The sequence below is a fragment of the Canis lupus genome, chromosome 17, assembly GCF_003254725.2.
Source record: "Canis lupus dingo isolate Sandy chromosome 17, ASM325472v2, whole genome shotgun sequence".
NCBI lineage: Eukaryota > Metazoa > Chordata > Mammalia > Carnivora > Canidae > Canis > Canis lupus.
This window is the reverse complement of record NC_064259.1, coordinates 52364646-52379213: the sequence shown is the minus strand read 5'-3', so window position 1 is coordinate 52379213 and position 14568 is coordinate 52364646. Positions and strand designations below refer to the sequence as shown.

The window sequence follows — 14568 nt, the reverse complement described above, 5'->3', positions numbered from 1 at the left end:
AGAAAAAATATTTTCAGTCTCCTGTAATCTTTGTGCTCTGACTGCTCTTTGGGTTCCAGGTTTTCCTTATCCCAAGTCTAGCTGTCATGCAGAGTTAAGTTTATGATTATGAAATAAAAAACAACAATAAAGCCCATTATTGTAGGAGGGAGGAAGATGGAGTGTTAAAACAGTGTTACTCCAAGTTTTTCTTAATGGAGGAGAGAGAGTACCCCCCTTGGGAGCACAGGGTTGCTGGTTTAAAGTCATAACTTGCTGTGAGCACCAAATATTGCAATCTTTTATTTTTTATTTTATGTAAGTAAACTACATCCAACGTGAGGCTCAGACTCACAACCCCAAGATCAAGAATCGCATGCTCTTCTCACTGAGCCAGCCGGGCACCCCTGCAATCTTTTAACTTTTCTTTTTTGGTAAAGATTTCATTTATTTATGAGACAAAGAGGCAGAGGAAGAAGCAGGCTCCCTACAGGGAGCCCGATGTGGGACTCGGGCTCGATCCCAGGACCCCAGGAACATGCCCTGGGCTAAAGGCAGATGCTCAACTGCTGAGCTACCCAGGCGTCCCTTAACTTTTTTTTTATAGTAGTATTGCCCCATGGGAGCATTCATTCCACTATTGCCTAATCCAATTTGCTGTACCTTCTACTCAGCCTCTAGAAATTGTATCTTCTGTTGTTCCCTGCCTGCCTGAGAGAGGAGACTTCAGGTAATCGCTGTGCCTTGCCACACTACTCTTCCCAGTGATACTCCCTCAAATCCTCCTCCACCTTTTGCCATTTTGCTAGTAAATCCCGGTCTGGTATAGTGACCAGGCTGCGGGGCTTGCATGTTTCCTTGGCCAAGGTGAACTTGGAGTCCCTGGTTCAGAGTGCATTACTCCACAGAAAGCAGCAGCTCTCGTCAATGGCAAATCACTAAATTAAGATTGAGAGCGCTCATTCTTTAGACTGATCGAACTCATAAAATTTGTCCCATTAGTTGAGATTCCTATCTTGTTCATAAATAACTATGTAGAGCTTGAGGATGATGCCAACAAGGCTAAGAAAACAAGTCTGTAGGACATTGGATAAACTGCAGCAACCTAACTAGCCCCAGCACTAGGTTGACCTGTGAGCCAAGACTGCCTATTTTGCAAGTCAATTTCAGTTGGATTTTCTGTCACATCATAAACCATCCTAACTTACGGCCCTCAAGATAAATAACCAGGTATGTTATTCCTGAAAATATATAACATATGCAGCAAAACACCTGATTTTTGCAATGTTTATCTCACAGCATACAATGTAGATTGTGGTCTCATGTTGTGAGCCTATAAGGGAAAATATTGAACAGAGATAAGCGTGAAATAGTTACCCTTCTCTATCAAATTTAAGAGAAATTGAGCTTTCTAGCCCATATGAAAGAAATCTTTCAGCTACCATCAAGTTCACTGGCATGTTTGTAAGTTCTCTTAAATATTTTAATCTCCAGGGTGTCTGGCTGGCTTAGTCAGTAGAGCATGTGACTCTTGATCTCAAGGTTGTGCAGTTGTGCCCAATGTTAGGTGTAGAGAGAACTTAAAAAAATAAAATCTTTAGGGATGCCTGGGTGGCTCAGTAAGGCGCCTACCTTCGGCTTGAGTCCTGATTCCAGGGTCCTGGGATCCAACCCCATTTCAGGCTCTGCTCAGTAGGAATTCTGCTTCTCCCTCTCCCTCTGTCTGCAGGTCCCCCCTGCTTGTGCTCTCTCTTGCTCTCTGTCAAATAAGTCATTTATTTATTTATTTTTTAAGATTTAATTAATTTATTCATGGGAGACACAGAGCCAGAGACACAGGCAGATTGAGAAGCAGGCCCTTCATAGGGAGCCTGATGGAGGACTTGATCCTAGGACCCCGGGATCATGATCCGAGCCAAAGGCACACACTCAACCACTGGGCCACCCAGGTATCCCCAAATCTTTTAAAATAAAAATAAAATGTTGAGAAGGTATATTTTAATCTCATTACCCTTAGTCTTAAAAATTGTTTTAAATTTTTGTAAAAAATCCGTACTTTCTTCCTTTACCCCTCCACCCTCTTCTCCATTTTTACTATTCTATTCCAATCCAGTATGATGCCACCCCAAACTTAGTGGTATGAAACGATAACAAGCATTTATGTTCTCTTTCACAGTTCTGGGGATTTACCTGGCTCAAGTAGAGTGTATGATCAGAAACCCAGAACTCCGGGAATCTCTGGGTTACCTCTTTCTACTGTTGTTTCTCTGGCATAGAGACTTCAGGGTAACCAGACTTCTTCCATGACAGCCCAAGACTCCAAAAGCCTGTATCAGGGAGTCCAGCATAAGCTGTATTACCTTCTATGACTTGGCCCCGGAAGTCACACTTAACTTCTGATGTTCTGTATTTGTTAGAAGCAAGTCAGTCCATGAGGCCAGCCCATATTCAAGGGAGAGGAATTAGATTCCACGTCAGTTGGGGATAGTGTTTAAGAATTTGTGGACATACTTGGTTTTTCTAAACTTAGGTTTTTTTTTTTTTTTTAAATTTTTTATTTATTTATGATAGTCACAGAGAGAGAGAGAGAGGCAGAGACATAGGCAGAGGGAGAAGCAGGCTCCATGCACCAGGAGCCTGATGTGGGATTCGATCCCGGGTCTCCAGGATCGCGCCCTGGGCCAAAGGCAGGCGCCAAACCGCTGCGCCACCCAGGGATCCCCTAAACTTAGGTTTTAATATCCCTCCCACTCCCTTTCCAGTGATTCACCCCTAAAGTCATTAGATGAGGCTGAACAAAATAAGCATCCACATAGAAGATGGGCCCTAAATCCATTCTGGCTACTGTCCTTAGAGGAAGAGACATACACATACACACATGGAAGGCATTGTGAAGACACCAAGAGAAGACCACATAAAGACAGATTGTGTGAGAAGTCTACATGCCAAGGAATGCCAAGGATTGCTGGCAACCACGAGAAGCTGGGAGGGAAGCATGGAATGGATTCTTCCTAAAACCTTCAGAAAGAACATGGCCATGCTGACGCCTTGACTTCAGACTTCAGGCTCCAGAACTGGGAGACAGTAAATTTCTGTTGTTTTAAGCCACGCTGTGTGTGGTATGTAGGTTGCTAGAGCAGCCCTAAGAAACTAAAACAGATACATCATGACAAAGTTGAGAGCCACAGTTCTGAAAAGGATTATACATTGAGCCTGTTCTCCATCCTTCCATCCCTTGCTCTCTGCCCTTTCTCAGCAAGAAATTAGGGAGTCTTTGGAGAAACTTTGGAAGTTGGAAAGTCTTTGGACCCCAAGAGAAAAAAAACCTAGAGGTTGTTGAAATTGGCAGTTTTTCAACAAATGACCAACCAAGTCACTTAGCAGTGAGGCTCAACGACCCCAAACCCTCACACTCCAGCACAGAGCTTCTAATCCGTGTTTTATTTCCCCACTTTTTTTTTTTGCAGAAATTATTTTTATTACATTAAAGTATTCCTTAATGACCTCTCAATTATTCACATGAAGGAAGTTCAGAAAGCAGATTTATGACTGTATGAGCCATGTCTTTGGAGATTTATTAATTTTCTACAAAATATTATTCCCTAGAGTAGGTTACTCTAGAAGTGGTAGTAGATGAGGTCTAAGAGGCTGTGGACTTGGGAGAGCTTATCCCTGTTTATCCGGCTGTCCAGTTGGACCACAAGACTTAGGGACAAGGACAGACATGTTTTCTCTGTTGAATTTAAAGTTTTAAAATGGTTTGCATGCACTTTCCTGCATGCATCAGTTTAAAGGCTTCATTTGAGAGGACATGAGAAGGCAGATTGTGAGGCACAAATTCATCAACTTGAATCTTTTTGGACATGTATTCGGACACCAACTTTTGGACACTTTCCACACTCTTGCATTCTCCAAAGGCAGTGCCTTTCCGCCTGTGGCGTTTTACCAGCTGAAACAGGCGAGTGGCGATTTCTTCACCTGAAGCAGCTACACCAACTACCACGCTGATGCCCCAGCCTTTGTGGCAGTCCACTGGTGCTACTCTCATGACCATCAGGTTACCAGTACGCTCAGAGGACTAATCTACTTCCTCATCCAGTGACCACTTCCTCTATGGGTTTACTGAAGTCCTGGGGTTAATACATTCAGAGACTCCAAACTTCTTAACCCTGGAGAATTTATCAGTGTCCAGACCCATGATCTGGGATGCACCAGCCACCTTACAGCCCATGATAGCTGCCAACCCAACTCCACCTAGGCTAAAGGTGGCACAATGTAAGCCAGGCTCTGCCCTGGCAGTGGTCACACCAGCACCATAACCAGTCGAAATGCCAGAACCCAGAAGGCAGACTTTATCCAAAGGTGCTAAAGGATCAATTTTAGCAACAGAGATATCAGCCATGACTGGATATTCAGAAAATGTGCTGGTTCCCATGTAATGTAGAGTTGTCTTTCCTTTGCAAGTAAATCTGCTAGTACCATCTGGCATTAATCTTTCTCCTGAGTAACTCTTATCTTCTGGCAAGGATTTGTTTTAGGGTTTAGATAAAACTTATGTTCTCCACACTGGGGGATGTGAAACGGGATGACAGTATCAACTGCCTTCAGCATAGCATAGTATTGGTCCTTTGCCAATACTTTCCATGATTCTAGCACCTTCGTGTCCCAAGATCACTGGAAAACTCCCTTCAGGATCAGCCTCTCTCTACCTGCCTCTCTCTCTCTCTCTCTCTCTCTCATGAATAAAATCTTTAAAAAAAAAATGTGGGGATCCCTGGGTGGCGCAGCGGTTTGGCGCCTGCCTTTGGCCCAGGGCGTGATCCTGGAGACCCGGGATCGAATCCCACGTCGGGCTCCTGGTGCATGGAGCCTGCTTCTCCCTCTGCCTGTGTCTCTGCCTCTCTCTCTCTCTCTCTGTTACTATCATAAATAAATAAAATAATAATAATAATAATAAATGTGAAGACATTTCCTATAGAAGAAGAGAATACAGAAACAACTTTGAAAAAAAAATCTAGAATCTATCTTCAGGCTTCTCAAAATTAACTCGAAGCTAGAAAGACAAGCAGTGCCTTCGGAATTCTTTTATTTATTTATTTTTTTAAATATTTTATTTATTCATGAGACAGAGAGAGAGGCAGAGACAGGTAGAGGAAGAAGCAGGCTCCATGCAGGCAGCCCGATGTGGGACTTGATCCCAGGATTCCAGGATCACACCCTGGGCCAAAGGCAGGCACTAAACCACTGAGCCACCCAGGGATCCCCATGCCTTTGGAATTCTTATGAAAATTTCCAACCTAGGACTCTATGTATAATCAAATTATTAGTTAAGTTGAGGATGGAGTAAAGACATTTTCAGTCAAGTGAGAGCTCTAAAACAGTTATTACCTGAGTATCTTAAGGAGCTGCTGGAGAATGTGCTCTTCTGATCCAACAAAGGGAAGAGGTATTGGCAAACTTCGAGATTAATGAAAGAGAATCCCAGGATCATATTTGTACACTCAATGGAGAGCAACCAGTCCCAGATTAGAACAGCGTGACTCCAGAAACAAACATTTTAAGAGCTCCCATCACAAAGATGATCCCCATCATGGTACAATGTTTTTATGCTCAGGAGCAGAATGCCCAGGTAAGCCTGGCCCATGTTTCTATCCTACAGTTGGCTTGCCCTGTGTCCTCATGAAGGTCCTGGTCTTCCCTCCTTGATCTGCTGGAAGTGTTCTGCTCTGTCTTACCCCCAGAGAGTTTAGAAGTAGAAACTTCATATGAGTTCATCTGAACATATTCCTCCCAAATGTGCTGTACGTAGCCTGCATCCCAGCCTTATCAGAAACCCCAACAATGCCAAACCCTTTGTTTCCCAGGATTAGTTTATAACCTTTCCCCCTAATTTCCCCAGAATAGACTTTTGTAGCTGTCAGGAAAGCTGTAACCAGAACATGACCCAGAGATTGTTTATTTTCTCATATGGGTCTTTGTCCAAGCATTGAAATATTGCCTTCTGCTATAGACTGAATATTGGTGTCCTCTCCCTGCCCCCCTGCAAATTTGTATGTTGAAATCTAATCCCCCTGCAGCCCGGGGGGCTCAGCAGTTTAGCACTGACTGCAGCCTGCAGCCGGGGATGTGATCCTGGAGACCCGGAATCGAGTTCGGTGTCAGGCTTCCTGCATGGAGCCTGCTTCTCCCTCTGCCTCTCTCTCTCTCTCTCCCTCTCTCTGAATGAATGAATGAATGAATGAATGAATAAATAAATAAATAAATAAATAAATAAATAAATAAATAAATAAATATTTTTTAAATGAAATCTAATCCCCGATGTGATGGTTTTTGGATGTGAGGCCTTTGGGAGGTGATTAGGTCATGAGGGCGGAGCACCCAGGAGTAGGATTAGTGCCTCTATGAAAGAGACCCCAGAGAGTTTCCTCCCCTCTTCTGCATATATGACACAGTGAGAGGACTGCTGTCTATGAGCCGGGAAGTGGGCTCTCACTAGACACCAAATCTGCTGATGCCATTGTCTTGGATTGCCAGCCTCCAGAACTCCAGAACATTGAGGAATCAGTATTTGTTGTTTAATGTAACCAGACTGGTATTTTTGTTATAGTAACCTGAGGAGTCTAAGGCACCTCCGCTGAACATAGCTAGGTTGTGCTTGTTTCTTAGTTTTTATATTAATTGCCTTAATTAATTAATTGCTAATTACTTGAGAGAAAGAACACAAGCAGGGAGAGCAACAGGCAGAGGCAGGGGGAGAAGCAGGCTCCCCACTGAGCAAGGAGCCTGATGCAGAGCTCGATCTCAGGACCCTGGGATCATGACCTGAGCAGAAGGCAGACTTCCAACTGACTGAGGCACCCAGGCACCTCAATAAATAAAAATTTTTTAAAAAATTTAAATTAAGTTTCACAAGATAGGAGAAATTATCCTGGATTAATCTAGGTCCCAATGTAATCACAAGAGTCCTTACAGGAGGGAAGTTAGACGTTAGAGAGGGGAGAAAATGCTAAATGGCTGGCTCTGAAGATGAGGGAAGGAAACCATGAGCCAAGGAATGGGTAGCTTCCTGAAACTGGAAAAGACAAGGAAACAAATCATTCCCAGAATGTTCTGAAGAAACTCAGCCTTATAAATCCCGTTTTAGGCTTCTGACCTCCAAAACTATAAAATATAAATTTGTTTTTCTTTAAGCCACTAAGTTTGTGCTAATTTGCCACACCACCAATAGAAAACTAATATAACAATACATTATAATAACTGTTTGATTAATATGGTTAAAAATGTGTTTATTGTAGGCAATTTAGAAAATACAGCAAAAAAGAAAAAAATTATTCAGAAGCTCATCATCAGGATAGCCTTTCTATATCAAAGGGTACTGTATTTTATTTTATTTCATTTCATTTAATTTTATATTTTACAGAGAGAGAGAGCACAAACAGAGGGAGCAGCAGGCAGAAGGAGAGGGAGAGGGGGATCCCTGGGTGGTGCAGCGGTTTAGCGCCTGCCTTTGGCCCAGGGCGCGATCTTGGAGACCCGGGATCGAATCCCACGTCGGGCTCCTGGTGCATGGAGCCTGCTTCTCCCTCTGCCTGTGTCTCTGCCTCTCTCTCTCTCTGTCTCTGTGTGACTATCATAAATAAATAAAAAATTAAAAAAAAAAAAAAAGAAGGAGAGGGAGAAGCAGGGAGCCAATGTGGGACTCGATCCTAGGACCCTGGGATCATGACCTCAGCCAAAGGCATAGGCTTAACCCAATTGAGCCACCCAGACATCCTGAGGGTACTGTTTTTAATACCAGTAGAGTATATAGTCACAGAGAAAAACTCAACATTTTATTCAATTTCAATACAAATTTGTTGCATACCAATGGGATAAAAAATAAGAAAAAAAGATAGGGATGCCTGGGTGGCTCAGCAGTTGAGCATCTGCCTTTGACTCAGGTCGTGATCCCGGGTCTGGGGATCAAGTCCCGCGTCAAGCTCCCTGCAGGGAGCCTGCTTCTCCCTCTACCTCTGTCTCTGCCTCTCTGTGTGTGTCTCTCATGAATAAATAAAATCTTAAAAAAAAAAAAAAGACTACGGGGGCACTATAAACTTATTTATGAATGGATGTTTATCTATCTATTTTACCATGCTTCCTACCATGAGGACTAACGTTTATTATATTAGATCCTCTTTGCTTCTTCTATCTTTAGAATATATTGTTGCATATTGGAACTCTATTTCCAAGTGACAGAAAGCTAACTAAAAATATCTTAAGCAATAAAAGGGTATTTATTGGTTCATTTAACTGGTAAGGACAGAGTACAGCTAGGTGCAGGGTCAACTAAATCCAGGGATTCTGGGTCATCCTAATTGTTTTTCATCTCTCTTTTTCCTTTTCTGGCCTTATTCTCTCCTGCTATGGAGAGCCTTCCTCTGTACAACAGGAGCCAAGGCCAAGGCAGCTCCAGACTTAACATCAGCCCACTTTAGTATCTCGGAGGAAACAAGTATATCAGTATATACAATTCCAGAGAAGGGTTTTGGTTGATCTGGTCGGGATTTCATGTTCAGTCCTTGGACTCAGAGGTATGGCCAGGGGTTGGGGTCATGTGATTAGCCAGGCCTGGGGCGTGTACCTGACTGTAGTCTTGGTGGTAGATACTGTAGTTGGCAGTTGATTCAACTGGAGTGATATTTTTCCCAAAGCAGGATGGGGATGGTTCTTCTACCAGCAGAAGGAGAGAAAGAAGTTAGGCAGATAAAAATGTTATCTATTATACTTTAAATCTTCCCTAGGTTAAAAGATAACCCATTTGATTCAGCTGGCCCAGTATGGTAAACAGTTCACCCACCTACCCACCTACTCCCCATGATGTTTTCTTTATAGAGAAAAGTATAATAGACATGTAATATTTATTATGCTATAATTTTAGTAGTGGAGAATGGGGATGTTTTTACAGATCTATTATATAGTTTAGGCTGGGAAATAGCCATAAAAGTTGAGAGATGAGAGATAAGTAATTTGTTATTAACAGTAGGTCAAGATCTGAAATTTCCTATATATGTTAGAGATTTTTAAATATATTCTACATGGGGCTCCTGGGTGGCTCAGTGGTTGAGCATTTGTCTTCAGCTCAGGTCCTGATCCTGGGTCTGGGGATCGAGTCTCGCATCAGGCCCCCTGCAAGGAGCCTGCTTCTCCCTCTGCCTATGTCTCTGCTTCTCTCTGTCTCTCACGAATAAATAAATAAAATCTTTTAAAAAATAAAAATTTAAAAAATAAATATATTCTACAGATTCAAGATTATTCCTCTAATGTCTGTCTGTCTTGGATGGATTCCTATAGGGTTTCTGAGAGGAAAAGGGGATTAACTCAGAGCATACTGTTTCAGTGACTCATTGTAGCAGGAACTACTACTTGTCCCTCAAACATATGTTGTCCCTTTCTATGATAATGGAAGTTTTAGCTGGGCACATAGCTGCTTAGCCAAAGACTCATCTCCCCATTTCCCATCAAATCATGTGCATACGTCCACGTGACTAGGTTGTGTTCAGTGAGATAGGGACAGTTGTGATGTATGCAACTTGCAAATCGTGCCCTTAATTTCCACATTCACCAACCAGGAACCTTACACCTGGACAGTGATGACTTATCTAACATCACAACATCAATTACTGTCAAGCCAACATTGGAAGAAAGGGTGGCAGATAGAAAAGGGAAAAGGAGGTTACTGGGCTGATAACGATGTGAACCATATGCTTTGTATTTATTTTATGTAATGATTAAATAGCCTATGTTCAGTGGCTATAAATTTCCATTTTAATGAGATTTGGTTCCAACACAGCATTTTATATTCATTCCAATGAAATTTTACTGTACATTAAAGACCATTAATATCGATTGCAACATTTTGACTTAACTTCAGTTAAACTTTGGTTTCACACACACACACAAAAAAACACTTTGGTTTCACAACGCTGATTCTGCACCATCACAAAAATATTAATTACAAGAGAATGTTGAATCAATTGAGAATAGAACAAAGTACACTAGTAATACTAGTTTATATACAATTTGCTACAATTAGAAATGCCCTTAAAATGGATATTAACAGGGACACCTGGGTGGCTCAGTTGGTTAAGAATTCGACTCTTGGTTAAGTGTCTGACTCTTTATCTTAGCTTGGATCTTGATCTCAGGATTGTGAGTTCAAGCCCTGCACTGGGCTCCACATTGAGCTTGGCGCCTACTTTAAAAAAAAAAAAAAAAAAAGTGCAATCGATATTCACATCTTGTTACAATGAAATTGTGTTCCTGTGAATACATAATCTTATTTCAGTTCTAAGATGACTTAGAAGGGATCTTAGAAGGGACCCCAAATGTCCCATTGTATGTCAATAAGTGAAAAGAAATGTTTAAATATAATAGGAGGAGGAGAGGTGTTAACATCCTACTATAATTTTCTTTCTCCAGATTGTGAAAATTTTTGGCCAAGTAATGTGAGTATGGAGTTTAAGCTTACAGAATCAGGACACTTAAAAGCTCAGCTTCACCATACTTCAGTGTTCCCTACTCCTACTGTACAATCAAATTCTTGCAAAAAGGAAAGATGTGTGTCCAGCCTGGAAAATAGCTTTCTTAAACTGAATTCTGTTAATGACCGTGTATGTTAGGCTTTTGCTGATAATTATAATTAAATTTTAACCACTCACTAAAATGGCCCTAAGAACATCTACTTGGCCACACTTAAATGTCTTTTCCTTATTTTATGTCTTGTGCTTTTCACTAAGTTTGAAGATTCTCCCTTCAATCCAGATTTTGGTATTCTCTCCTAATTTTGTTGTTGTTGTTGTTTTAAGATTTTATTTATTTATTCATGAGAAACACAGAGAGAGGCAGAGACACAGACAGAGGGAGAAGCAGACTCCCTGCAGGGAGCCTGATGTGGGACTTGATCCCAGGACCCCAGGATCACACCCTGAGCTAAAGGCAGAGACTCAACCACTGAGCCACCCAGGCGTCCCTCCTAATTTTGAAAAAGAAACTGCCAATTTCTTGTAGTATTCTTGTTTGACCATAGAGGGCACAAGGTCATTAAAAAGTTAAATAAATTGCTCATGGAGCAATTCATAGTACCTGTCGGCTCTCTACTTCATGATGTGAGAAAATGGAGATAATTTACTCTGATGTTTTAAATACTGAAAATCCTGTTTTTTCCCCAGAGGTTAAATTTAATTTCACATAGACTTTGCTTTCATTGTTCAAAATATAAAGGATACTCAACTCACCAGAAAAATAAAAAATGATCAACTTGACCTCCTAGACTGTCAGATTCACACTGGAGATCAACAAAGAAACAGTGCTACTGAATCTAAATTAGCAATTACTTTGCCACCATTAATCTCAATTTCTAACAAAAAATAATAAAAGATATTGATGTACTACATTTATTACAGTGATTTTGCATTATTTTGTTCTATAAAAAGATGCAAAAAATGCAGTGGCAGTATTACAGTAGCACAGGAAAAACAGATTAGAAAATTAGAAACTAGTAGCATAAAATGATGAAAATTGTAGGATAACTAAAAGAAACTTTTATCATGGGCAACAATACAAATTCCTGGCATTCTTCTAAATGTGCTGAATTTAATCAAATATAAAAAGAAATCTTAGGGGTGCCTGACTGGCTCAGTCTGTGGAGCATGAAACTCTTGATCTCAGGGCTGTGAGTTTGAGCCCCCTCTTGGGTATAGATATTACTTAAAACCTTAAAAAAAAAGAAAGGGGAAAAAAAAGGTGGGGGGGGGGTTTAAATAAATAAATAAATAAATAAATAAATAAGAAAGGGGGCAGCCCTGGTGGCTCAGCGGTTACGTGCCGCCTTCAGCCCAGGGCCTGATCCTGGAGTCCCAGGATCCGAATTCCACATCAGGCTCCCCTGCAGGGAGCCTGCTTCTCCTTCTGCCTGGGTCTCTGCCTCTCTGTGTCTCTCATGAATAAATAAATAAAATCTTTTAATAAAAATTAGAATGACCATGTTTTGTTGCCCATTCATATTCCAACTTTTGAATTTCTGAACTTTGTTCGTGGTGCTTTTAAACTCAGGGAGAGTAATGCACTCAGCTGAGAGACATCTGGTAGTATAATGGTTGGTGAGTTTTTAGAAAGTGGTGCTAAGCACAAGATATTTTGGAACATTGCAACAATAAAAAATCAAATGGTGTCACAATTTCTTTGTGACCTGAAAAAGCACTTTTAAAAATTTCCAGCTATGGACTGACCACTTCTGCACAACACCTGTGACCTCCAGGTGTATTGCTATACAAGGCACCCTGCAATGTGCTCCATTAGCCAAGAGTATATCCTGCCAAGACATGGTTACCACTAACTCATTTCATTTTGATTGGTATTCATTATTTATGCTTAGCTGTTTGTGGCTGTACTCTCCTCACAAACTGCACTGACATATATTGCCAAAGAGGTATGTGATCTTAGATATTGCAAGTTTTATAAAAGGTAGATCTTAGTGTCCTAAACTGTAAACGTCAAAGTTATTGAGGAAAACTGCTCAAACCAAAATCTGGGTTTATAATTTTTTTACACTTAGATTGTTAAGCAGCACAGATGAAAAGTGTGAAAATATAATTATCCTGTGTGTTGCAGTTCAGTTCCCCAGGAAAAAAAAAATCTGAGATGGAAATTAGCATGCAGAAAGTTTAGCCGGAAGTGTTCTTGGCATCAGCACCTGCAGGAGAAAGAAAGAAGGAGGATTAGGCAAGAGTTGAACTGTGATGTGGCAACAAAAGCCTCAGTTAATCCCTACTGGAAGCTCTGGAGCTCAGATAACACTTTTGAGTCTTTCTGCACCGGGGTGAGGTGGATGGGCCTTTGTAAACCTCATCAGCCAGTTATTGAACGTGGGCTGCTTCTGGTGAAGTGGCATGCCATTGGAGAAGGTAGCTCTCCTCAGCCAAGGGCAAGTTTCAGAGAGGAACTTAGCTGAGAGTTGCTTGCTAGCTGTCTACTGTCCCAGAAGCTGGAGTGATTCAGACCTACAGGGGGGTGATCTGGGCAGCACACTGCAGCATCCACAACAGTGTGAGATTGGTGATGGGAAGAAGTGTAATAGTGGCAGACATTTTGTGTAGTAAAAAGAGCTGAGATCAAATTACCTACATCCTGTACCTTAAATATGTCACAACCCTGCCCAAGAATCTACGATAGCTCCCTACTGCCTCCATTCAGTTCTAAACCCCATTCTCTGGTTTATAAGAACCACCACAATCCGCCTTACCCTAACTATCCAAACTTCTACTCCTCATGTGTTCCCAGCTGAGATCTTCAAGTGCTGTGAAGTCAGTGGACTCACTTCTTTGTTTCTGCCCATACTCTTCTCTCCCCTACCTAAATTCAGTAAGCCTCCATATACATATTATGGTAGTCTCTTCCCTCTCTGGGTTTGCAGCGCACAGCCTATGCCACAAATTCCCCCCCCCCCTTAATAATAAATGATCTCTATCTCCAGTAGTTTTCGGTGTGTGTTGAGGGGAGGTGGGGGCGGGCATAGGATCCACAATAGATTGAAAGATCCTCCACAGCAAGGTTTGTGCCTTGTTATCTTCCCATATCATCTACCAGGTTAGTTGGCCTATGATTAGACATTGAATAGATTCAGAGGTTAGAGAAGAAAGAGGCTTCAGGGACCACTTAGTCCAGCCTAATTTTACAGATGGTTTAACAGAGGCTCAGAAAGATTAAGTTGCAATCCTCCTCTGAACTCCCACATTACTTTGTATTTTGTAATGGTATTTAATGCTTTCTATTTTTTACATTAATTATCTTCTTACCTGTTCTACCAGTCTTTATCTATATTTTTATGAGCTTTTTCTCCCTGCCTTACTTACATGCTGGTGTTCCGTAAGGCTCTGTTGGGCTCTTTTACCTGAACCATCCATTCCCATAGGCATCAATTACCACCAATAAATTGAATGACTCACTGATTCGTAATCTTTAGCTGTGTGACTCTACCCCAGTAAGCCTTAGAAAACTCCACTGGATGCTCTACAAGATTCTCATACCCAACTTGTCGTCCGTACCTCCCTGATCCTTGTATCCGACTAACCACCAAATTCTATTCATTTACTTTGGAAATGTCACACAAATCCCAACCCCCTCTGCATTCACTGCCACATGTCATGAATTCAGGTCTTCCTTATCTCTGAATACTAGGAGCATCCCTTTCCCTGTTCTCTGTATAACCATTCTTTTCCTACTACTTCACCCTCAAAGCTGCTACCAAAGTAATCCTCCAAACTTGACCTAATATGTCACTCCTTTCTAAATCTTCTTTAAATTTTCCTTTAAAAATCTTCATTGGTGGGGTGCCTGGGTGGCTCATTCAGCTAAGATTCTGACTCTTGATACCAGCTGAGGTCATGATCTCAGGGTAGTAAGATGGAGCCCTACATTGGGCTATGTGCTGGGCTTTGGAGCCTGCTTAGGATTCTCTCTCTCTCTCCCTCTGCCAATACACACCCTAAAATAAAATGTTCATTGGCTCTTTGTAACCTATAATTAAAAGCTAAACTTCTTTTTTTTTTTTAA

The 14568-nt window shown here is 41.4% G+C and overlaps 2 long non-coding RNA genes and 1 pseudogene across 3 annotated transcripts; 1 reads left to right on the top strand and 2 right to left on the bottom strand.

The window, feature by feature from the left end:
- Positions 1-2711: 2711 nt before the first annotated feature.
- Positions 2712-4678, bottom strand: LOC112664966 (alcohol dehydrogenase class-3-like; annotated as a pseudogene).
- A 2814-nt stretch (positions 4679-7492) lies between these two features.
- On the bottom strand, positions 7493-12707 carry LOC118351160 (uncharacterized). Of its 2 annotated transcripts, XR_007402926.1 has the most exons (4): positions 12566-12707; positions 10085-10213; positions 8600-8688; positions 7493-7606 (listed from the first exon to the last, which is right to left on the bottom strand). It is a non-coding gene; the product is annotated as an uncharacterized LOC118351160 (long non-coding RNA). The 2 variants fall into 2 exon arrangements; XR_007402925.1 differs by lacking the exon at positions 7493-7606 and having other exon boundaries at positions 7691-8688.
- On the top strand, positions 8412-13964 carry LOC118351161 (uncharacterized). The gene is made up of 2 exons (XR_004806062.2): positions 8412-8549; positions 10438-13964. It is a non-coding gene; the product is annotated as an uncharacterized LOC118351161 (long non-coding RNA).
- The last annotated feature ends 604 nt before the right edge of the window (positions 13965-14568 follow it).